This window comes from Ambystoma mexicanum, chromosome 2q (genome assembly GCF_040938575.1).
Source record: "Ambystoma mexicanum isolate Mex_15411 chromosome 2q, UKY_AmexF1_1, whole genome shotgun sequence".
Taxonomy (NCBI): Eukaryota; Metazoa; Chordata; class Amphibia; order Caudata; family Ambystomatidae; genus Ambystoma; species Ambystoma mexicanum.
The window spans coordinates 1,262,763,818-1,262,788,329 of NC_090924.1; the positions used below are offsets into that span (position 1 = coordinate 1,262,763,818).

General features: G+C 46.5%; 1 protein-coding gene across 2 annotated transcripts in view; it reads right to left on the bottom strand.

Annotated features, from left to right (window-relative positions):
* Positions 1–24,512, bottom strand: part of PHKA1 (phosphorylase kinase regulatory subunit alpha 1) — a 2,290,600-nt gene that overhangs the window by 780,269 nt on the left and 1,485,819 nt on the right. The window lies entirely within an intron of this gene.

The window sequence follows — 24,512 nt, forward strand, 5'->3', positions numbered from 1 at the left end:
GATAAACTGGAGCCACTGAACTGTTGTCAAACGGGACGCCGTCAAGTTGAGGGAGAAGCCCAGCTTGTGCAGTAGGAGGCAGGTATCCTCTAGATGAGACAAAACCTGCCCCGCCAACTTCCTTCGGATCAGCCAGTCATCTAGGTATGGAAACACATGGCTCCCGGATCTCCGGAGGTATGCCGCAACTACCGGCATGAGTTTGCTGAAGACCGTTGGCGCGGAGGTCAACCCAAAGTGAAGCACTTTGAACTAATAGTGCTTGTCTCATATGGTGCTTTTGGTGTATCAGCACATGGAAATAAGCATCCTGTAGGTCTATTGAAACTAGCCAGTCCTGAAGTTTGAGAGCGTGGAGAATCTCTCAATGTCACCATCCTGAATTTGTCTTTCCTCAGGAACTTATTCGAGGCCCTGAGGTCCAGGATGGGACGAGACCTCCTCCCTTCTTGGGCAGCAGAAAATACCAGAAATACCAACCTAACCCTCTCTGATCAGGAGTTACCTCTTCCATGGCACCCTTCGATAACAGGGCTCTCAGTTCTTCCTGGAGCTCCTGTCCCGGTTGGATTGGGGGAGGTGGAGGTCTGTCTGGAGGCCTCTTTAGAAAAGGCAAACAATAACCCCATCGAATCAACTGCAGGGCCCAGGCATCAGAGGTTATCTCCTGCCACTGGGGCCAATGCCCTGCCAGCCGTCCACAGACCGGTGCATCGTCGGAGGGGGAAATCAAAGCAGCTTAGAGGCTTCCATGCCACTGTTGCCACTTGTTGGCCTCTAAAGACCCCTCTGCCACTTCCGGGATGCGAGAAGCCCCTCTGCCCTTGCCTGGCTTGCGGAAGCTGCTCCTTCCTGCCATAGGGTACGTAACGTCTATAGCCTGCCCCTGGAGGCAAAGCTGAAGGCAGGCTTGGCCGGCTGCGCCACTGGGCCCAATGATTTAGCAGCAAACTTGGATTCCTTAAATTTCTCCACAAATTTGTCTGCTTTCTGACAGAAAAACATGTATGCCTCAAAGGGGCAAAGTCCAGCAGCCTATTTCTGAACATTCAGAGAGAAGCCAGAAGTTTTCAGGTAGGCTTGGCATCTCATTACTACTGCTGAACCCATTGCTCTGCCAACACAGTCTGCTAAATCCAGGTCCGTTTGCAATGACTGCTTGGCTACCTCCTTCCCATCCTCCACCAGCTGGAAAAATCCATCCCATATGGCACCCTCAGGGACGTATTCAGCAGCATGTTCCACATCCTTCCATAAGCCAAAGGAGTACTACTTGGCGAATCCACAAGATATGTTTGTGGCTTTGAGTGCCATGCTGCCAGAGGTGAACACCTTTCTGGCTAATCCGTCCGATTTCTTTCCCCCTCTGTCCGTAAGCAGATTGGAAGTGGATGCTGCTGGCCTGGTGGAAATAGTGCCTGTATAACCAACCCTTCTGGGGAAGGGTGTGTGGCGAATAAAGAAGAGTTTCCTCTTGCCGGCCTATACTTCCCTCTAGAATTGCCATTCACAGGGGAAAAGTATAAGGGTGCTGCCATAAGGAGGCTAACAGGTACGCAATGGCTGGTTTGAATGGCACGTTATGCTTAACTGTGGGACCATCCAAAATGTCAGTGAGTTCATACCCCTGAAGAGGAGTGGTAGACGCCTGCAACCCAAGGATGTCAACAATCTTGTGAACCAGATCCCTGAAGCTTATATCGCTTTTCTGCCATTGCGTGTGTCAGAAGTGGCTGTTACTTTCAGGGTTAAACAGTGCGGCTTGACATGGCTTGCAGGCTTTCATTGCACTGCTCCACTGCTCCGGGAGAGAGGAAGGAAAGGTGCTGGAAATTGGGATTTGTCCTGGCGAGCTGGGAGAACCGGTAACCTGCGAGAGGGCCAAGTGTGTGTGCTCTCACCAAGGCTCTCACATCAAGGCTCCCGCTACCTCACACTACCTTCGCCACTTCACTGGTGCCGAGCCACGGGTAGTTGTGTGGCAGTTGCAGTGGAGTGCACCCCCATTTAATTTAATTTATTTATTTATTAACTGTATGGAGCGCTTTAAGCCAGAGCGCTCATTTTCACCTACCTACATGAACATGAGAAGAGAGAGACACCCCCAGGACCCCTGCATCTCATGGTCAGGTAAGTAGGTCAAAAGGGAAAAACGTACACCTAACTTACAAATATAAATTGTCAAATTGGGTAATTCCGTACAAAGTACTTGTTAAGCTTGTGGAGTTTGGAGTCTTGGACTGCGGCGTGTGGAGTTTCAGAGAGGTTTGGAGCATAGGGTCTTGCTCTTCATTCTTTGCTCTTTGCTACTGGTTCCTGGATCTCAGCGAGTTCAAGCTGCACCCTTGGAGAACAAAACAGGAAAACAGGAGAGGCAAGGAAAGGAAAAGCATTGAATGCAGCAATGCAAGAACTAAGCAAGAAATAAGCTCACTATAACTTCTCTTCCCTTGCTCCTGTTGAACTCCCTTTGATCTCTAAATCCTGTCACTCTAAACAGCTAAACCACAAGTTAGACACATCATTGCAGAAACATCTTGCTAAACAACAACTGACCCTCAGCTCGCCACTGGGCATAGCAGGCATATTGAGAAGCAGACAAGTGCTAGGTCATTATTGACGAAAAATAGAGTCCTCAGAACAACCAGCATGGTGCAAAACTCAGAGTACAGAAGACCATCCCAAAAAAGGAAGGAGCATCGGCCTCACGACAGGGGAAGCACCCTAAGCAAGCAACCATTGAGTGGGTGGCAAGAAGCAAAAAGGCCACAAATCTTACTCATTGCCAGCATAACGGAGGTCTGACACAGGGGTTGGTGCCCATTGCAGTGAATGTTGCTACTAATGTAATCTGCGAAGTTCAAACACAAGTCCATGCAAAGGTGCGTGGAAGTGGTAGCCCAGCAGCTGAAGAAAGGGATGAGATGGTTACTATTGAAAATTGAGAATTACACTGTTCAAATAGTACACCCCCTGAAGTGGACCCATTAACAACTTCTGACACCTGTGTAATACCAGTTGTAGATATACAATATGTAGTGTCTGGCCTGAGACAACATGAACGGCCCGAACGCAGATCTGCAGAAACCATCCAGCAAACAGCTTGGATTGCCTATTGTCGGGGAAACCCAGTGACCAGCTACCCAGTATGAAGTGCACAGATGATATCTCCGGCCGCTCAACCGAGAATATAGCAGAGGAAGCCTTAAGCCCGACTGGCTTGTCTTGTCACCTTGCTTCCCAGAAAGTCACACCCATGGACGCCTATGATTGCAGCATAATGTTTGGAGGCAATCCACCGGATGAACCAACTATAAGCACAAATATTGAGAACTTGCCACACCTCTCCAGGCATATAAATAGTCTCTCCAATGCATACATGCAACTGAAAGCTGTTTACAGACAGCTCTTGGATAGATCTGAACGGGATGCTGAAAAATTGGATAAATAGCTAGGAGTCATGGGCACCATGGTAAAATGCAAGGCAACAATGCAGGGAGGAGAAAGTCCTGTTGCCAGGGGGGTGCAAACAACGCGTCACAATAGTGAAGAACACCTACCAAAGGGCCCCACTGGCAAAGCTAGGAACCAGTTGGTGGATTCATTAATGTCGGCACCAGAGGAAGGCCTAGTGCGAACCAAAGGGGACGAAGAAATAAACATAGAACTACCCACAGAGCCCACACTATCAAATGAAAAGGAGAAAAGAAAGGACAATGCCTCAGAACAGAACAGAGCAACAGGAGGACCCAATAACGTAGGCAGCAAGCAGAGTCTGCAAGAAATGGCACAAGGTTAGCACAAGCAGGGATTGTGACCAGAATTCAACTACAACAACAGAAACACCATCATCCTCTCGAAGCAGAAAGAGCTAAAAATGAGAACACTTCGGACATCCTGGCACGATGGAGGAACACAAACCCGATCTGTTGCTCCAAGGGCCTCACATATGGAAACAAAAATGGTTATAAGGGAGCATTGGCGAAGGCTCTATCTGAGGCAGTAGATGCGAGCAATATCTTGTTCAACTTATTTCGAATATTTGCATCCTATCAGACTATGTTCTGCAAGGGGTGTAATGTTTGCTTTGAGGACTCACATTTTTGCATTTGCATACAGAAATGCACTAGCCATGAAGAGGATAGAGGTGTTTGAAGACACAAAGGCAGCCCTGTGCCATTTACATGATTCATGGTATTCTTGGCACTTAGAAGGGGGTAATCGAGAAGAGTGGCAACTATTGACAAAATGTGCAAAGGGGGAAGAACAGGGAGGATACCAAGTTGTTCCAATCCATTTAATTATAGACCTGACAAGATCTGAGCTAGAGCAGAGACTCAGGCCGGGTGCACCTGCGAATGATGAAGTATCTAAACAGGCAGGAGATAAAGTTTATGGATTTGTGACACAGATCCCAACACAAAAGCAGCTTTAGGGGAACAGGGCCCAAAGAGAAGAGGTCAAAGAAGGCTGGGAAACTGGGTTTGCATGAGGAAGAGCGCCCAGGCCAGGATGTTAGAGCCCACACATTTATATTGACCGAACCAGTCATATATTGGCGAAACTTAATGGAAGGTGCTACCACTGTCTCCTTATTATCATGGAATATAGCAGGGGCCAAGCTCAAGTTTGAAAGGGAAGACATAAGAGCTCTGATGCAGCAGTTCGAATTTGTTCTCCTACAGGAGACATGGGCACAAGATACGCTGTACCTGGATGGCTTCCAATAATTACACATACCAGCATCAAAGAACACACTAGGTAGCTCATACAGGGCATGGCAACCTTTGTCAAGCCCCAGTACTAATGTGATCATGTTGAATTAAATGCAAATTATCATTGCCTGCAGGCGGTAAAGACTAGCCTGGACGCTAACATGAGTATAGTTCTGGTTCACTTTTACAAAAGCACACATAAATCAAACAAGGGGCAGTGCCTAACCCAATTTAAGCAACTTTTCAATGATCACATTGGTGACATGGATCAGGGCACACATAATCCTGTTGGCGGTGGACTTTAATACAAAATGTGGCAGTGGCCCCCCACCACCACATATATTAGATGATACAGAGGACCGCTTATGGGGAGTCCAAGATCCAGAAATTATGGATCCCAGAATGTGTGGGGATGGGCTCAGGCTAACATTGTGGCTGTATGAGTTGGGAACAATCAATGGCCGGGTCAAGAGTGATGGACTGGAAAAAGCAACCTTCAAAGACACCAACGGGAGCACCACCATTGACTACTGCTGCCTCCCAACAAGCTTTTGGAACATGATCAAGGAGTTCCACGTAATGTAGGATGAGTTGAGTGCTCATCATCCTCTGGTGCTGGAACTCGTGATTGATAAGTGTTAGGGAGAATTCTCCGTTTAGGCTGAATTTCCTAACCTAGTGAGTCCCCCAGCAGCTTTGCTGGATTTTTTGGGGTTTATTTTTTTCTCCTGCCAAGAGTGAGACTCTTTTACCCTCACTCTTGGACATGATTTGAGTGTGTTTCTTTGACTCTAAATGTGTTTAATGGGCTATGGGGTCTTTTACTCCATAGGGCTTCATGTGTTTTTGTGATGTGTGTTACACAGCACCCTCAATGCAGTAACACAGGGGTGTCATAGTGACTCCCCAGAATAGACTCCATATCCTGGGACTGACTACTGTCTCCCAGGGCCTGTAAAGTCACCATTGACTTTACTAGTCTTAAATTCTGAACAGAACCAGTACAAACCATCATATTGTGGACGTACTGGCTGGGGCAATTCAATTGCCCCGGGGTCTGTTAGTCGAGGGGGCACGTCTCCGTCCCCCCTGATCGAGTTTTGTCTGGTGCAGTGGATACTACTTTTTATATTCAACCACGAATATTTCTCTATGGGATTTTCCCATTGTTCGAGGCTACTATCTTTATTTAATTACGATAGCCTCGAACATACCGCCGGTTTATTTTATTATTATTAATTCTCCCGTTGGTATTTTTTGCCAAAACTCGGTTCTAAAATGGCGTTTGCGTTCTCTTCTGTGACTCCAACCCAAGTCGAGCCCTTTGTTCCACTTTTTGGCAGGCTTCTCCACAGAAGCCCTCCAAAGTGGTGCCACTCTGTCTGGGGTACTTAGGAGGGGTGGAGGGGGATTTAGGCACCCTGGAATGAGTTGCCCTCGGTCCTGATTGGCCCAAGTGGTGAGCCGGCCGGCTCACCACTTAGCGTGTTTGAGTGACAGCTAGGCTGAGTGAATGGGGGTTTTCTGCATAACAGCAGGGCTTTGGGGACTGGAACTTCAGAAGTCGCCAGAGGACCTAAGAATCCGACGAGGGAGAAGCTGAGCCGACCTGCCACGACGACATCACCGGTGGAGCCCTGCTGGACCGTCTCACCACTTTTCCCAACGACAGAGGAGATCTAGATCTCCCGCCGGAGAGTCTTCTTCCTTTGACTGGTGGGGATAACCAGTTTCACTGTCTTTTTCGCCTTCCCGACGTATCTCGTGGCCGCCTTGCCTTTGCCAAGCACCCCGGCAACCGGGATACCACGTTTTACCACGACCGCAAATTAAAGGGTAATACCTTTAACCGGAAAACTCTGCGGCTGGTTTCTTCCCTGGCAGTGCAACGACCTTCATCTTTCCTCCAAGTCGAGATCTTCTCTTCCCCTGGACGACGACGAGACTTGCACCCGCTGCCAGCAACAACTGCCCCCGCTGGAGGATCCTTCCCATCTAATGTACCGTGTCCCGCCCGGCTTCCCTTGCCACCGACTGTACGGGGTAGATTTAGCCCCCGGCTTTCGAACCTGGGTTAGCCTGGGACACCCTGGCTAAACTTTTCTGAGTCTCTCTAAACTCTTTTTCGAACTCTCTGCAAGACTTTCTAAGCCTATTGTAACTGTGTGATCTTGGGCTCATTTGTGCTCTGCTCTCTCTAAGAGTGGGCCCAGCCTATGGACTTTGGCTCACACGTGACTTTTGCTCTACTGCCTTGCTAATAGTGTTCTTAAACCTTAGAGTGGTGTACCTTCTCATATTCTGTCCTTTTCCCTCCCTTCTTCATAAACTTATTGGAGTGCCATCTACAGTTAAGCGCTCACCTCTGTATGGAAATAAGTGGTGTTAACGAAGACTTCTCTGATAAGGAATAAGGGTTGTATATATTATGATAGTAACTGTGTTTAGAGTGTCTTACCATAAGAGTGCTGGAGTGTTTCAAACAGTGTGTTTTTAAATAAATAATTATATACTTTGCTACCAAAGCTCTGGTCAGTGTTTGCTTGTATTGGTGTATCTGAGTGCCTATTGTGTTTACTTTGCATACTGCCTAACTCTTCTTGAGGGAAGTCTGACTGCTCAGCCACAGCTACCAGGTAAATCTGGGTGGTACAGACTGCTGGGTTTACTGCTAACACCTGTAGTCCTAAATCTTTTGCGGTGTTCCCAAAGGGAACTGCACAGGTTTCTGCCTAACAATAAGTTGCAGGAGAATAACATTATCCTGCACCTTGAAGCAAATATATGGGAAGGCAACGAGTGTATGATATGGTGGCGCCTTGATAAAGACAAATTGCTGCAGTATATTTACAGTAATGATGCATGCTTCCTTACTCGCATGATAGAGGAGATGGTCAAATTCAGGGCGGGATACAACGTGGTGGCAGATTTTGACCAGCTATGTAGGAAGCTGACGGCAGGGTGCCAGAAAGAAGCGACTAAAAATGCTTGCAAAAAATAGGCCTCCTGGTTTGACAAAAATTGTAAGCAGACAAAATCATTACTGCTAGCTGAACTAAAAAGGGAACAAACGGATAGAAAGCTGATCAGACTAGCCAGAGCAAATTATAAGCAGATAGTAGTCAACCGCAAGCAAGAGCTGGACAGGGAGGCATGGGTCAACTTGGTGCAAGCAGCTAGGTCAAACGATAGTAGGATGTTCTGGGATCTAGTCTTCTCGGGGCCCAAATACAAAAGATTGGGTGACGGGCTGGAAACCAACATGGCGGATGCAGATTGAATTGAGCATTTTGCCACTCTTTACAACCGGCCTGAAGTAACAGCGGGTGAGACAAACACTGCCCTAATGAGGCACAGGACCTCCTAGAAGCTAGACCATGTTGAGAGGAAGTGCACTTGGTGTCATTCTCAACCAAGGAAATAGCAGATGCAATTGTTCATCAAAGCCGGTCAGATAGCACAGCGAGTAGAGCGCTCGCTTTGACATCCGTGCAGAGCCTGCTCATGCAGGTTCCAATCCCGGCAGGGCCAAACTCAGCCTTTCATCCTTCCGAGGTCGATAAATGAGCACCACACACCGTGGGAAATAAGCAGTGCTCAGATACCTGAGGGTTCGTAGCGCTATATAAATAAACAAACAAAACAAACAAACAAACAAACCAAAAACTCGGCCAATCAGATAGCATCCCGGCTGACTTGTATAGAGAAGAGGTGATTTGTGGGGACCAGAATTAATGGTGTGCTTTAATGCCATGTGTGCAAAGGCACAATTCCCGGGATCATGGGGGAAGGCAATAATCTACCCAATCTACAGAAAGGGCCCAAGTATCTTTCAGATATCATATAGACCAATCCCGCTCCTTGACTCCCTGTCCAAAATCTTTAGAACAGCACTACTGGGTAAAATCGAACTTGGGATACATACCAGCAGCACTCTCAATGAGATAAAATTGGGTTTTCACCCAGGACTGGGAACGAGTGAGCAGATTCTCAATCTTTACCTGATCCTGGCAAATGGCGACCCCATATATATTGCCTTCATGGACCTAAGCACAGCCTTTGATAAAGTGAATTGGAAAATGTTGTGCGCTGTGCTTGGGTCACAGGGTTGTCCGGCGGGGATAACAGACTTATTGATTAGTTTGCATAAAAAATACCCAGGCCTGTGTGAGAAGTGGCTCCTCTGGCCATTGCACTGCTTATTTTCAGGTCCAGACCGCGATCGACAGGGATGCGTGACGGCTCCCGTCTTGTTCTCTTTGTACATCAATGGGTTGCGGGAGGATTTGATGCAAGTTACAACTGATGGGAAGTCATATCCAGTTCTGGCGTTTGCTTTACACAGGAGTGGCTGTGGGCTCGAGAAAGCCTTTGAGCTCGGACATCCTGTGGTACTTTCAAATCGTAAGCAGCCATGCCTTTGCTTTACGCCAGAGTGACTGCGGGCTCGAGAAATCCTTTGAGCTCTGACGTACAGATTTGAGAATCTCCACTTCACGTTGCATTTTCGTAGGAGTGACTCGAGAAAGTCTTTGAGCTTGGATGTCCAGATTTAGAATCGACACTTCATGCTGCTTTTGATATACGCCAGAGCGATTGTGAGGTCGAGATAGCCTTCGAGCTCTGATGAACACATTTTAGAATCCACTTATCACCGCTTTGCGTTTGCTGTTTTTAAGGTTGGACTGGTTTTATTTAAGTGACTTTTTTTTACCATTTGTTAAAACCATTTGGCGAATGCATTTCTGAGCAACTAATGTTTAGGCTCTGCTTCAGGTGGGAGGGATTGCGGGTGGTTTCTCACCTTTGACCTCCAACAGATTGAGTTCAGCAATCTTGGGTGAACAATCCGTGACTCATTCAGCTGTAAAGCTAAATTTAACTTGTGGCTTTACATTTTTCTTTTGGTCGCAGTGGGCGTTGGGCGCCTGTGAACTGCAACAGATTTTTTAAACTTGCCCATTTGTGTAAACTCTTTGATGAATGTACCTCAAAATACCTTATTTGCCAGCTTTTTCTTCTGTTGGAGGAACTGCTGGTTGCTTCACCATTGAGCTGCAACAGAAGTTACCCCGTGATTAGGACTGTAATTCCATAGGATCTTTGTAGTGCATTGCATTTTTATTATTGTTTTTTATGTAGAGGGGGGGTTCTGGATTCTTCTGAATTCTGATACACTTGTTGTCACATGGAATTGCTAGCTACACTTAATAAGCTCTACAATCCTTGCTCTGCCTCCCCTTTGGGTGGGAGTGGTCATGGGCACTTGCAATCTTCTATAGTCTTTTAGCTTTGACGTGGCTTTTGGCATATTACTTTTAGACCTTGCGATGTGAGAACTGAGAAATGGGAAAAGCTACATTTCAGATGCAGCAAAACTCCAGAACATTACGGACACAGATGTTATTGGCCATGTCATTGCCCCTTCTCTTATCCACAGATTGTGTTTTAGACTTACATGGCATTAAGATAGGTGAACTCAATATTCAAGGTAGTAGTTTGGGAGAAGTGACTCATAGTGCCCATCCCGCCGAAACTATCTCCCCGAAGCTAAAAGGAGAGGGATAAAAAGGGGTCCTTGATTACTTCATTCTTCTTCCGAAAGGAGTGGCCAGATGGGTCAACAGGTACCAACACTATACCAAAGGGCCCATAATTGAATACCATAATACATTCGAACAATGTTCGCCAACGGTCACCTGTATCAGAAGAAAACCTCTCTGTGTATGACATTTCCTTGCAAGAATCCATCAGTAGTAATCAGACGGTGGGGGGCACTGGTAAAGAGGTGATGGATTTTGATACATCTTTTTCTATTCTCCATTCTCCCCCCCCCACCACCTTTTGAGCTTTTGAGGTGCATTTGCTCTCAAGTTTGGCAAAGAACTCTTTCGTTGGCAGGCACCGACGAATCAGACACTTCTAGAAATAAATCAAGTTCTTTGTACTTTGGTTTCCCTGTATGAGGGTATGAAAGAAGACATTAAAGTTAACTATGATGTCTTACATTTACAGGTGCAAAGGATAGATAAGATGAAGCCCTTGCAGAATCATGATAAACTGTCCCAACCAGAACCTATGATATTAAGCCCGGGTGGGCCAGGACACAAGGTGAATAAATCCTTTGGCCATGATTCTCCGGTAACAGGGCGGGGAGGCATGAATGCTTTGAAGGGGAGGGAACAAAGCGCAAATCAGGTCTGAGGTGAGGAGGAAATTTCTAGGATGGGTGTAAATCCCGACCCTGAAAATGTGAGCATTGGTACATCTGCTAATTCTAGTCAGCCTCTTAGTTTGCATCCTACAGAATCCGTTATTGGTACATCCTGCCATAAAACGGAAACTGCAGGGATGCCAACGATCACAACCTATACTTAATTTAAAAAAAAGGAAGTTGCAGGATCTGCCGGGAGTTCTTACAACAAAGCAATCCAAGAATCTGACATTGCCCAAGCTGACTAGTGGGGGGACCTAATCTTTTATGTCCACCTTCTTAAATCAGCCAGTGGTAAGGAATATGTTATTTAAAGAAGCCCCAAGATCCAACATAGTAAAAACTCTGAAACCTCCTTTGGGGACTCCGGTTACGCAGCCCGTAGCATTTGTTAGGCAGAATCCCATGCAGTGCCTTAGGGACCACTACACACAATTAAGACTACAGGTGGCAATACAAGTTTTACCTTTGGTACAAGCCTGTACTACTATGTTAAAGAGGTAGCAGTAGCGGAGCAGCCAGGTCTATCTCAAGAGTATATGAGCAGTAGCAGAGATTACACAAAGGGACCACAATTACTGTAACTCAAGTACATTTACTTTTAAACCGTTTGTTATAAACACAACACTTCTATTAATTCAAAACCACACGTAAAATACACTACAACCAACCAATTCACTTTGTACGGTATGACTTTAAGGTAAGTACCCTATGTTTTAACAGACCGGTGTTGTGAAACAAAAGGCGTTACCGAGAATACATATGCAATCACTTTTTGACAGTAATGACAGTTCGGTCTTACTAAAGATACACGTATCCGCGGCAAGAAATGTTACCGGGGCAAAAACACACTTACCACCTGAGTTAAACAGAGAGAGTTGGGGGCAAAAATCATAGACAATACCTTTGTCAAGGCAGACAGAATCAGAGAACACTCATTGACAGAAATTCAAGAGTCAATAGGCCGGAGCCAGTGTCAAGTGGAACCGGGTTCCTGTTGTCGAGGATCACACAGTCTGACAGTTCAAGATTCAACGTAGCCAGGAGTACTTAGATATTGTCAACAGAGGAAGCAAAAGTTATAAGAGGGAGGGAAGATAAGGGCAAGCCTTGTAGGAGGAGAAAAGGGATTCACCCGAATTCCTCAAGCAGAACACAGTACCTTTATTCAATGAAGAAGCTGGTGCCACGGCAGTTGTTCCTGGTAGTTTCCTGCAGACCCACGGTTCCAGGAGCTTTGGCAAGAAGGAGCACGTGTGGAGGGGTCTGCACCACACAGGGCTGAAGCCGGCAGCAGCGACAGTCAATAAAATGTGCGCTCCTTAAAAACAGGAGAGGCTCTTCAGATGGCTATCCGGACCACTACAGCCGTGTGCAGTGATTTCGACCACGAAGAGGATCCTCTGGCTCTAGAAGATGAGCTGGTTATCCCCACCAGGCTCAAGGGAAGAAGACTCCAGAATGGATCTTCTCTGGTCGTCGAAGGGTAGATAGCTCAGGACTGCAGCAGGGCTTCACCGGGATGGGATATTTGCAGCAGCCGACTTCTTCTCCGCTTCTCTTCGGCTCCTTGCAGTTCCAGTGGCGACTCTGACTTCCAGCCCAATAGTCCTGCCCTTTATGCGAAAATCCCCCATTCACACAGCCTGGCTGTCAATCACGCAGCAGGGGGGTTGTCCAGCCCTGACAACCACCTCAGCCAATCATGGCAAAGTGCGACTTGTGATTCCTAGGATACCCTGTGCAGGGGGTGACTCCACCCCTCCCTCACATTCAGCCCACCTAGACACACAGGCGCCTAGAGGAGGGCTTCTTGGCAGAAGCCCGCCAAAAGACAGTGAACAAAGAAGGCAAACCTGGTTTGCCGCGCAAAGTAAAACACAAGAAGGACTTTAACAAAAAGAAATGGCGAATAAACCCAACCGGAACCAAAAGAAAGTATTTGGTCAACCGGGTTTATGTTCGAGGCTAATATAATAGCCTAAAATAGTACCACGTTTATATAGTATAATCGCGGTAGAAAAGTTAGGGTAGGTACCACTGCCACCAGCCAAGTCTAAATTTTAAAAGAGCAAAACAATGCTCTAGGAGGTACAGATAATAAGGGCTAAAGATTAACCCTTTCCAGTACTCCATGTAAGATGGGGTGTACTGGATCTGTGGTTTATTTGACTAAGTAAAGTAAATGGCAACTTTACCCTTTTCTGGGGGACTGTAGTCAGCCTCAGAAATGGAGTCGGTGGGAAGTCTAAAAGACAACCCAGTGTCACTGCACTGAAGGTGCTGTGTAACACATAAAAGAAGGGGCTGCTGAAGTGGTGTACTCCAGAGTCCACAACCACAAAACAGATGAAATACACATAGCAAAATACATGTAAGAGTGGGAAAAAGAGGTACACTCTTGGCAAGTGAAAATAATAAACTCCAGAAATCCAGCAAAGCTGCTGGGGGACTCACTAGGCAAAGGGAAATTAGCCATATAATGAGAATTCTCCCTAACAGCATTCGCCTTAGGAAATCAACATATACTGAATGATATGACACAGCAAAAGAAACTACCGGTTACTCCTGTTGAGAACAGAAATAAAGGCCAAGTTCCAGGATGCGATGGGTCAGACTGAGTCCCAAGTAATATTCAATCTCAGCCTCATGTAGATTTGTCTTACCAGTGGGGGGTAAATAGGGGTAGAAATGTGGGGCTGGGGGACATGTCAAGGACATTATTAAATTTGATGAAGAAAAGAGTATGACCGTAGTCGCCCAAATAGTATCTGCGCTACCCATCAAACCCACCCTGAAAACTATGGAAATTCCGTGTAAAGAGCAAAAAATAATTGGACCAGGAAAATACAGGACGCTTTTAATTCCCCCGGTTATTAAAAGGGATCCTAATAAAAACTCCTTGTGTAATTGCCAATTTCCTTGTGTCTCAGGCCAAATATTACAAAAGTCCCAGTTGGATCCTCTTATGATGGAGGACAGCATGAGGGGTGAAAAACCTTTGTGGGCTAATTGACCTATAATTCAAAAGAGGAAATTAATGGGTTCCTCGAGTAACGGCCACCTCAGGAATTGTGAGGGCCCAGTCTCGTGTGACAATAAAGCAAACTGCACTTTGGTTTTCGAAAATATACTACCCGAGAACAAAACAGTAATTCTCTCTTGCTATACCCATATACCCTGAAGCTCTGCTTTTCGACTGCTCAGCATGCATCCTAACTGTTTGAACACCACCACATCCGTGCCCCCCTTGTGACTGTCTTTTTTAATATAATGGTTTTGTAGCTTTTGTAGCTGCTTTCCCAGATTCCGAACCTTGAGGGTATCGCAACCACAGACATTTCGAAGGTGGATTTTCCTTTTCGACAAAACCTGGCATGTTCAGTGGTTCCCTTCAACTCGAGATTTGTAGTAGATACAATACTGAAGGAAAGAGATATTATTAGAGTGCAGCGGTTAACGTATCAAGATCTAATCAGAGGGTACAGAATCCACAATACAATTTAAGTCTCTGGAGGGATTCTACCATCCGAACACTGATTCAAGACCTACAACAGAAGATGGTCCAATCAGAGAAATCTAATGATTGGTCTTGGTTAATACATGGGTTGAATGGCAAGTGAATCAGTGAAGAACATAACAAATTAGATCCACCAAAACAATCTGTTGCTGAATTTCGTCTGCTGGAATACTAAGGGTCATGGGTGTCTTTTTTCCTCGGTAGAGGTCATGGAGGTGTTACGCACATATTCTATTACCCTGCAAGAAACATGGTTGATGCAGTTGCCCATGCTTGAGGGATATGTGGTGACCGGTCCATCGGCCACCAAAGGTCCCAAGGGCCGTCCTTCAGGTGGTCTTCTTACACTGATAAAAGTGTCTCCTGCACTTAAATTCCTAAGATCCAATGCTATTTGTCAAGGCGTCCTAGCTACCACGATTGAAATTACTACTACAGAGGGACGCTTGGAGTTGTTGGTAATTAATGTGTATTGGCACGACAGGCTTGTAGATTTGGAAGAATTTTTGCAGGGTATTGAATATTTAGTGGCATGGTTTGCCATGTGAACTAGGAGACATGTGATCTTGGTGGGTGACCTAAACTCACACTGCGTTAACAATGACTATCGGATTTCAATAGCTGACTATTATCTAGGCAGTAAGAACAAAAACAAATAGTAATGGAAGCTCTGGGCGACATGTTTGAGGGCCTTGGGTTATCCCTGTTGAATGACTGGGGCTCAACCATCCCTTCCCCATTGACCAATGGTCACTTTACATCAGTATTGGACTATGTCTTTACTGATGAATGGTTGTCTCTGAGACTTATTAACTTTTAGGCTCACTTCACTGTTTATAGTGATCACGCTATATTAGAAACGGTCTTTCAGATCAAACTCATTCAGGGCAAGTTAGGCCTGAATTAGCAGTCTCTAAAAAGCTTATAGCCAATAACAGTGGGACTAGGATCTCCAGGAATGGGGGCTCGGTGAGGCGATTCAACCATCTATTGTCCAGCTACTTGATATAGAACTCTGAAGCATGGAGTTACCAAGTCTTTATCCCACTAACTTTGGGAAATTTGTAACATCACTGTTACTAGAGGGTGGACACAGGAAGAGAGGACATCCGGGAGGCAGACATACCCCTCACATCCATGCATATAATGAAGGCTTAGTGGCCCACAAAAAATTAATGAGGCAAATGATCACTCATTTTAAAGAAAGTACCTCTGTTTTCGTAGTTGGATAGGGCGGAAGGCATTAGAAGCGCACGACAAGTTTGTAGAGGAGGTCCCAAATAAAGCCTGCACTCCCATCGCCCATTTTGAAGTATCAGGAATGTTCACACCAAAATATGTGACGTATGATGAACAAATAAACCAGCAGAGAGCCGCAGTAGGGCTCTGCCCAGTGCCTATCAGAAAAACAACACCTGTTGAAGTACCAATACCCAGAAAATCATGGACAGTAAGGTATCCATTGAGAAAACCCTACCAGCAAATAAGACGAAATGAAGATTGCCTAAGTACCGTCCCGGAAGAAACCAAAAAGGCCTTGAAGGAAGACGAATAGTGACGCCACGAAGGCACGGACGGACTCACAGATGGAAGATATGACTGCCCAAGGATGACACAAGAGACGAAATGCCATGAATAAGGATATCGTGAACCTAGAAGGAAAGAACGATGTTGAAATATAAATAAGCTTAAGCTGTAAAGCAGGATGAAGTCATTCAACCAGCTAACGCCTGTACATATGCTTGAAACTGCAAGAAAGCTAAGAAAACAGTGCAGTTTGCTATGCTAAATAGAAGAATAGAGCGGCAAGCGCCATTATACATAATCTACCTCAAAACGAAGCACAGTATTATAAGTGCGAGTCTACTTTACACAAAAGCATAATCAACTCAGGTTACTAGACGCCAAACAGGACAAGATTCGTATTCCAGCTGAAACGAGAAGAGACGGCTGAATTGAAACTCAGCAGATGCAACTTGCGGCAGGAAGAGCCAAGGTCAGACCAATAGAAGGAATGAATAGTAGCTTTGCATAATTGAAACTTAAGAGCAGAATATCCTTTCTTTGGAAGGTCGAGATAAGGAGGCGTAGGCAGGTGGCAAGCTGAATAAGAATTAAATGCACAATTTGAGAGAAACCCGGCAAATTCAGGGTGTGAGCAGCACGTGACCACCCGAGCGAGAAGGAGCACGGGTTCACACCTACGCTTGGCTGCCGAACAGACAGAGATATCATAACTTTTCCCGACAAGAAGATGCAGTTTCAAGGCCAACCAAAGCTAACTAATTGACACATAGCCACTAAAGTAATTATTGATTGAAGGAAGGCCGGGTGAATCGTGGGGCACCCTTCACCTGGCTGACAATTCTGCGTGCTGCTAAGTAAAGTGGAAATGTATGCATGGGGTTGAAGCCAACCCAATCACAATGGACCAAATAATCTAGGGTCCTATAGATAGTAGAACCAATGGGACGTCGTACTTTTAGTGACGTCTACAAGAATAATGTTAGAAGGAAGGGCTTAGACGCCCACCTGATAGTCTATCCAATCCCCTCACTTCGTTACCATATACAGATACAGTACTTATAATAGTTACCTTTTCCTAACCAATAGAATTGCATGTTAACTTTTAAGTGTTACACGTCAATTATGATGAGTTTTGAGTATGTTATTGTTTGTATGAAGTTAGTCGAGTAAAAAAAAAAACCTGCACCCCCATCCATCTCAAAGGTGCAGCTATCTTGTCTTAAAGTACTCTGGAGCAAACCCTGACTCTATGGGCCGGCCGGGGGTCTCCCTAGTACACCACGCAGCCCAAGCGGACTCCACCGGCACAGGCAAAGACCTCGTTGATGTCCCTGTCGACTGCTCCTACTACCACAGCAGCTACGGGCACTGATCCTATGAGGGTAGCTCCCAAGGTACAGAAAGTATCCCTGGCACCACAACACCACCACTTAGATTTGGCAAAGTCTGCAGCCACGCCAGAAGGGGGGAAGATACCAGCTCAGGTCCCGGTTCAAAGCCCTCAGGGAGGAAAAAAGAGGGAGAGGCGAGGAAGCCCCAAAACAGCCCTTCCAAGTCGTCACGCAAGCTATGGAGGTCTCGTCCACGGACGATGAAGATCAGGAGTCCATGCATACGGTCCACGATGACGACGATGGCGCAGGGCCTAGTTTTATTGTTTCGCCTTCTCAGCCGAGGGACTTTTACTTGTACATTCTATCGATTCTCCACACCTTGATGTCAGAGATCCAGATGAGAATGTCTCTGGCTCCAGTAACTGTGGTCCCCCAGGTCCATGATCAGCCTCCATCGAAGAAGAGAAAGTGTCATCTGATGCCACCATATCAACCCCTGTGTCGGGCCCTGACTCCCCCCATCAGACCCGGACACGGGTATGGGAACCGATACAGCCACAACTACGGATGAAGACGAAGACTTCGGCCCAGCAGGCAATGAGTTGCCTCATTTGGATGCCCGCACAGGGTTTCCCCACCGTATGAGGTCGTAGCGACCCCCAAACAGACTCCATACCCTGGGACTGACTACTGTCTCCCAGGGCATGTAAAGTCCCCATTGACTTTACTAGTCAATTCTTATCAACTAAACCAGTACAACCCAACTTACTATGGAAGTACTGGAAAGGGTTAATAGTTTTTCCTTAACATTCATTTTCGAGGGGATACCGTACAGTCCCTCTCTCGAAAGTTTCTGGCTGGTGGCAGTGGTTACTACCGTAAATATCCGACCGCGAATATTTCCCTATGGGATTTTCCCATTGTTCGAGGCTACCACTTTTACTGACAGCCTCTAACATACCGCCGGCTTATTTTAATATTAACTTTACTCCGGTAGGTTTTTATTGTTCCAGCTGGTGCCAGAGGAAACCAAGAAGGAGAGCTTCTTGTGTCAAAGACGTGAGACAAAGAGAAAGATGATAATGGCATTCCTTTTATGCACGATATTTGGGAAGAAGGCCTGGCCATGATGAAGAACCCTTGCACAGCTCTAGCCAAGCGGGATAGACTGCAGAAGATGTACAGTGTGCCAGACTCCGAACCCAAGTACCTGAGGTCGCAACTATCGCCGGACTTGGTAGTGTCGGTGGCCGCGAGGAATCGTTTGGCTAACCTGTCCTCGTCATCCGGACCCTCCAGACAGTGAGGGGAAAAGGATGGTCACCATCGGGAAGAGGGTGATTTACACCGCAGTGTCCACTATGAAGGCGGCCAACACACTGATGATCCTGGCCAGGTACTACAGGGAATTGTGGTACAAGCTAGGACTGATCCTGGAGTTCCCCCCCCCCGATGATAAGTAGATGGAAGCCCTTGCTCTCTTCCAGGAAGGGGAAGTGGCATTGGATCACACCATCACAGTGGCATTGGACATCACCGACACAGGGTTCCCGCAAATGGGGAACAGTGTCTGTCTTCGTCGACAGGGATGAATGAAGGCCACTAAATTCCATCAGGAGGTCCAAGCAAAGGTGCTAGACATGCCTTTTGATGGGGAAAATCTGTTTGGGAAGGCTGTCGATGAGCCCCTCCAGGCCATCAAGACGGATACGGAGTCAGCCCCTTCCCTTGGCACTCTCCAACAGCACTACTTGTCTTCTTTTCGATCCTCAAGGGAAAAATGGATCAGGTCATCAAAAGGGTTCCCCATGTCAAACAGACAGCCTTCCCGATCCTCAACGCAAGAAGCCTACAGACAGAGGCCACTCCCAGGCCTACGGTAGCAGAGGACATTGTTACCTTTGCCCGCAGGGCCGGACACCGGCGCCCAAGCACGCCTGATACGGCCAGGAGGGAGGCCGGTTGACGAGATCCGTCAGCAAGCGGATAAAGATCACCGCTGACAGATGGGTGCTGGATGCTCTTGCCCAAGGACACACCTTGGAGTTCCAACACAGGTGTCCTTGTATTCCTCCAGTTCACCATCCTCAGCTTCTGGAAGTGGTACAAACCATGCTACGAAAAGGGGCGACATAATTAGTTCCCAACAGCTCTAGGACTTCTGCGGTGCTACTATACTTTTTTAAATTTTTTAATTAAGTTTTACTGTTCCTATACTTTTATTTTAAAAGGAAACCCTTCCGGAATGGTTCCGTTTTAAAATACAAAGTGTATGGAGAAGTTGAAACTTGCACTGCACTGAACATTCCCTTAAACAGCAGGTGCATTTGTTTGTGGGGTTGTATTGCGTGTGGAAGGGGGCCTGGCGATGGGGTTTGTGGGGGAGCGGGGCAGGTCAGCAGGGAACATAGTTCCACTATTTCTTTTCATACACTTCGACCACTGGTCTATTCCAGATACTTTCGAGCAGAAAGAAGAAGGGGGCTGGAGACCCATTCTGGACCTACGATGTTTGAAGAAATATCTAAAGTCCCAGAAATTCAGGATGGTCACGTTGCAACACAGGCTTGGCCAACTGGAAAAAGGAGACATCGCTGGACCTGGAGGACGCCTATTTCTATGTCCCCATTCACAAGAAACTTCAGAAGTATCTATGTTATTTGTGCATGGCCAGCACTACCAGTTCAAGGCCCTACCATTCTGCTTGAAGTCGGCCCCAAAAATGTTCACAAAATGCTTGGCACCAGTGGCAGCCCATCTACGTCTACAGGGCATACTAGTATACCCGTATCTGGGCGACTGGCTGATATGCGCCCGCTCGCTGTAGCTGACCGACGAACACATGAAGATGACCGTTTGTCTACTGACGGATCTGGCATTCTCCATCAACTATCCGAAGTCCTGCTTAACACCATCACAGAACGACCTGTTCATAGGTGCCTGACTCAACACAGTGTCTTGCCTGGCGCGCCCTCGGATGAGACACTAGCAGCCATTCGAAGGAAAGGTTAAACGGTTGTCGTCAACAAAGATGGCTGTTAGGGAGAATTATCTTCTAAGGTTAATTTCCCTTACCTATAGAGTCACCCAGCAGCTTTGCTGGATTTGAAGGGTTTATTTTTTGCTCCTGCTAAGAGTGAGACCCTTTTTTTCCCCACTCTTAGACAGATTGCTAGCATGTGTTTTAGGCTATCTTGTGTGCTTCTGATCTATGGGGTTTTTCTCACCCTCATAGGAATCATCTTTTTAACATGTGTGGTACACAGCACCCTACGTGCCGTACCACAGGGGAGTCGTAGCGACCCCCAAACATAGACTCCATACCCCGGGACTGACTACTGTCTCCCAGGGCATGTAAAGTCCCCATTGACTTTACTAGTACATTCTTATGAACTAAACCAGTCAGTACAACCCATCTTACTATGGAAGTACTGTAAATGGTTAATAGTTTTTCCCTAACGTTCATTTTCGAGGGGGTACTGTACAGTCCCTCTCTCAAAGGTTTCTGGCAGGTGGCAGTGGTTACTACCGTAAATAGTCGACCACAAATATTTTCCTATAGGATTTTCCTATTGTTCGAGGCTACCACTTTTACTGACAGCCTCTAACAGACCGCCGATTCATTTGAATATTAACTTTACTCCGGTAGGTTTTTATTGCCAGAACTTTTAGCGGGCTTCTGCACAGAAGCTCTCCTCTCGGCGCCACTGAGTCTCGGGTAGACATGATGTGTGGGAGTGGGAATAGGCATCCTGGACAGGGTTGCCTATGCAACCCAAGTCACACTCTGCCCTGATAGGCTGGGGGGTTCTTCCGCCAGGAGAGCCAACCCACTATGTGAGTGACAGCTAGGCTGTATGAATGGGGGTCTTGCTGCATAAAAGCAGGGTCCTGAGGACTGGAGGACAGGACGTCGCCACTGGAACTAAGAAACCGAAGAGGAGAGAAGCTGAAGACATCTGCAACGACTGAACCACCGGTGAAGTCCTGCTGCAGATCCTCACCACTTTTCTCCAACGACTTGAGAAGATCTTCCTCGGAAAGCGTCTTCTTCCCTTGAGCTGGTGGAGCCAACCAGTTCGCCAATCGCCTTCCCGGACCTGCCTTGGTCGAATCGCCAGTGCCTAGCACTAGGAGACCGGATAGCAAGGCACCCGGACCGCGATTTAAAGGAGCGTACCTTTTATTCGTTTGGTAGCATCACGGCTGGTTTCATCCCTGGGCAGTGCAGTAACTCGAATCTTCCTCCACGATAAGAAGCTCTCTTCTTCTGCTGGATCTCCCGAACGGCAGGGACTACCAGGAACTACCGCCACCACAGGTGCCTCTTCTACTTTCCGCCAGGCCTCCCGTTTCATTGGGTATCGCTAAAGGTGTTTTAAATCCTTTACTTACCTACTGGGTTGGCCGCCCCTATCATCTAACATTGTCTTTCACCTTCTGCAACTGCTTTTTCGAATCGTTAAACAAAGACTTGACTGCAGCTACTAGAACATTTTGATCCTGGGCACATTGCCTTGTACCATTGCCACTGGCACAGGCCTACTGACTCTGGCTAAATCTGTTACAACTGCCTTCTCTAGATTGCTTCTCACCTAGAAATGTGTTGGTGCACCGAACTCTTATAACCACCTTTTCCTTCCCTCTTTTTAAACTTGTGAAGTGCCATTTTGCTCGGTTTTCACCTCAGTATTGCATATGCTAAAGTACTGCCTTGCCTAACTTGTTCACAATCTACTTGGGAAGTGTTGCTGGTGTGTTAAAGAGTCTAAACCTGTATAACTTGTCCTTTCCCTCCCTTTTGAGAAATTGATAGAGTGCCATTTCTGCTTGGTTTTCACTGTGCCGTTTTGGCTCAGTTTTCACTCTTGCTGAAACTTCTCTACAATTTAAATAGGGAGTTGTGTATACTTTTCTTGACTGATTTAACTTACTTTAATGATAGTGATTTGTGTGTGAACTTAAGAGTGTGTAAAATAAATATATATATATTCTTTTTGATACAAAGCTTTGGTCAGTGTTTCCTTTGTGCATAGTACTGTAGTCCTAATGTGTAAACCCTGAATACTGCTCATCTCCCTCTTGAGATAAGTCTGACTGCTTAGCCACAGCTACCAACTAAATATTTGTGTTACAGACTGATACCAAAGGGGATTCTCTTGCATACATCTGTAGTCTTAATCTTCTGTAGTGCTCCCTAAGGGAACTGCACAGGATTCTGCCCAACAACGGCCACAGTACGGGCCATCAAGTAATTACTGGACACAATGTTCTGCATCTATCGCGTCCGTCTCTGCAGGTTTCAGATGCAACCCTTACAAGAATTCCTGGATGCCCGATGAATACAGGTGTCCAGAAGTTTCACAGACAAGATCCCCCTCAACAAGGAGTTCCGATGGGCGATAGTAGTGGGGGGTCTGCTCCCACATCACCCAGGGCACAGGTTTTCAAAACCCCCCATACCGGGAGACTGTCACCACAATGCCTCCCTGGAAGGTTGGGGAGTGCACACCGGCTGTCTGCATGCTAGAGGCCTGTGGCTGCCAGAAGTGAAGAATCTGTATATCAACATCCTGGAGCTACGGGCAGTGTTCTGGGTTCTCAAGTCATTCCTACCATCCCTGAAAGGAAAGGCGGTGAGGATCTTCACGGACAACACGAACACCATGTTCTACATTAGGAAACAGGGGGGGCACTCGATCCCCAGCACTCTCCAAGGAAGCTCAGCACTTGTGGCACTTGGCCGTCTGACGGGATGTTCCTCGTCCCTTTTAACCAGGCGGGAGTCAAGAACACCATTGCAGACTCCCTCAGCAGGGGTCTCCACTCCTGCCACAAGTGGGAGCTTCATCAGGATCCGGTGGACCGTTCATCAAATGGGGCAGACGCCAGATCGATCTGTTTGCGACAGCGGTGAACTCCAAATGCCAGACGTTTGCCAGCGGATTCCACCATCCGAGGAACCGGGGGGGATGTGTTTCCTTTCCATGGGAAGGGCTGTTTCTATACGCGTTTCCTCCATTCCCTCTCCTGGTAAGAGTCAACACACTCAGAGAATGTGAAAGCAAGATGATACTCATTGCCCCGGCGTGGCCGAGGCAGATTTGGTACCCTGACCTTCTCAGCCTATCAGTGTCACCTCTAGTCAAGTTGCCGGTGGTTCCGGATCGTCTCACCAGAGAGGGAGTGTTAGGACAGTTTTTCTGAAGTCCAACTAAGGGCTTAGCAAAACCATTCTACTGAGGCAGTACAAGACTCCACTCTTAGTACAAGGCTGTACCACCTGAGTTTGGGGTAGCGTAGACAGAGCTGCCAGGCTTATTTTAGGAGGGAGAGAGGGCAGTAGATACAGTACAAGTGAACATTGTAATACAAATGATCCAAAGAAACACTGAAACACTATGTATTTGAAAAATAAAGGATTTATTTAAATACAGGTAGGCCCAGATAAATCTAGGGGTTAAGTAAGTACTAACACTTTATATGAAATCACAATATAAAAAACAACGCTATACTTGCAAGCACACAGGCCCAAGTATAAACCTTATTTGGAACACCTAACAATAGTTCTAGGGAAGTCAAAACCTTGTTATACACATTTAGTATAGGTCAAGCCTATTCTTTGGGAGTAAAAGACCAATGGTTACTTTTAGATTACTTTTGGTAATACAAGGACAGTAGGCCCTTCCAGTTGTACAGTGACTCTTGGAACAAATCACATAAACAGTCAACTGGACAATATACTTTTGGTGAATAGTGAAACACTTATTCTAGGTGCAGTAAAAACCTATAACTACTTGTGTCATAACACACAGTTATACCAGGTGAGTAAAACCTAAGGATGTAATGTACAATTACAGATGCTTTGGAAATCAGGGAACCCCAGATTGAGGTAAGCAATAACTCTGGTAACTTGTTTTGGATGGCACACAGCTAACACAAGGTAAGTAAAACCCACTTACTTTAACTTCACAATGAAGGGGAAAGTAAAACCCAATGTCACATTTTACTGAATAATTATTCTAGGTAGGCAACGACCTAATGTAGACTTATTAAGGACAGGCTAGCAGCAAGTCAGGGGAAGCAAGACCCAGTTGGGGGTCACTCATACAGTTATCCTAACAGGACTAACCTGGTGATAGCAACAGTTGGAGGACACTCATACAATTACCCTACAGGAATAATCTGGTGAAACCAACACA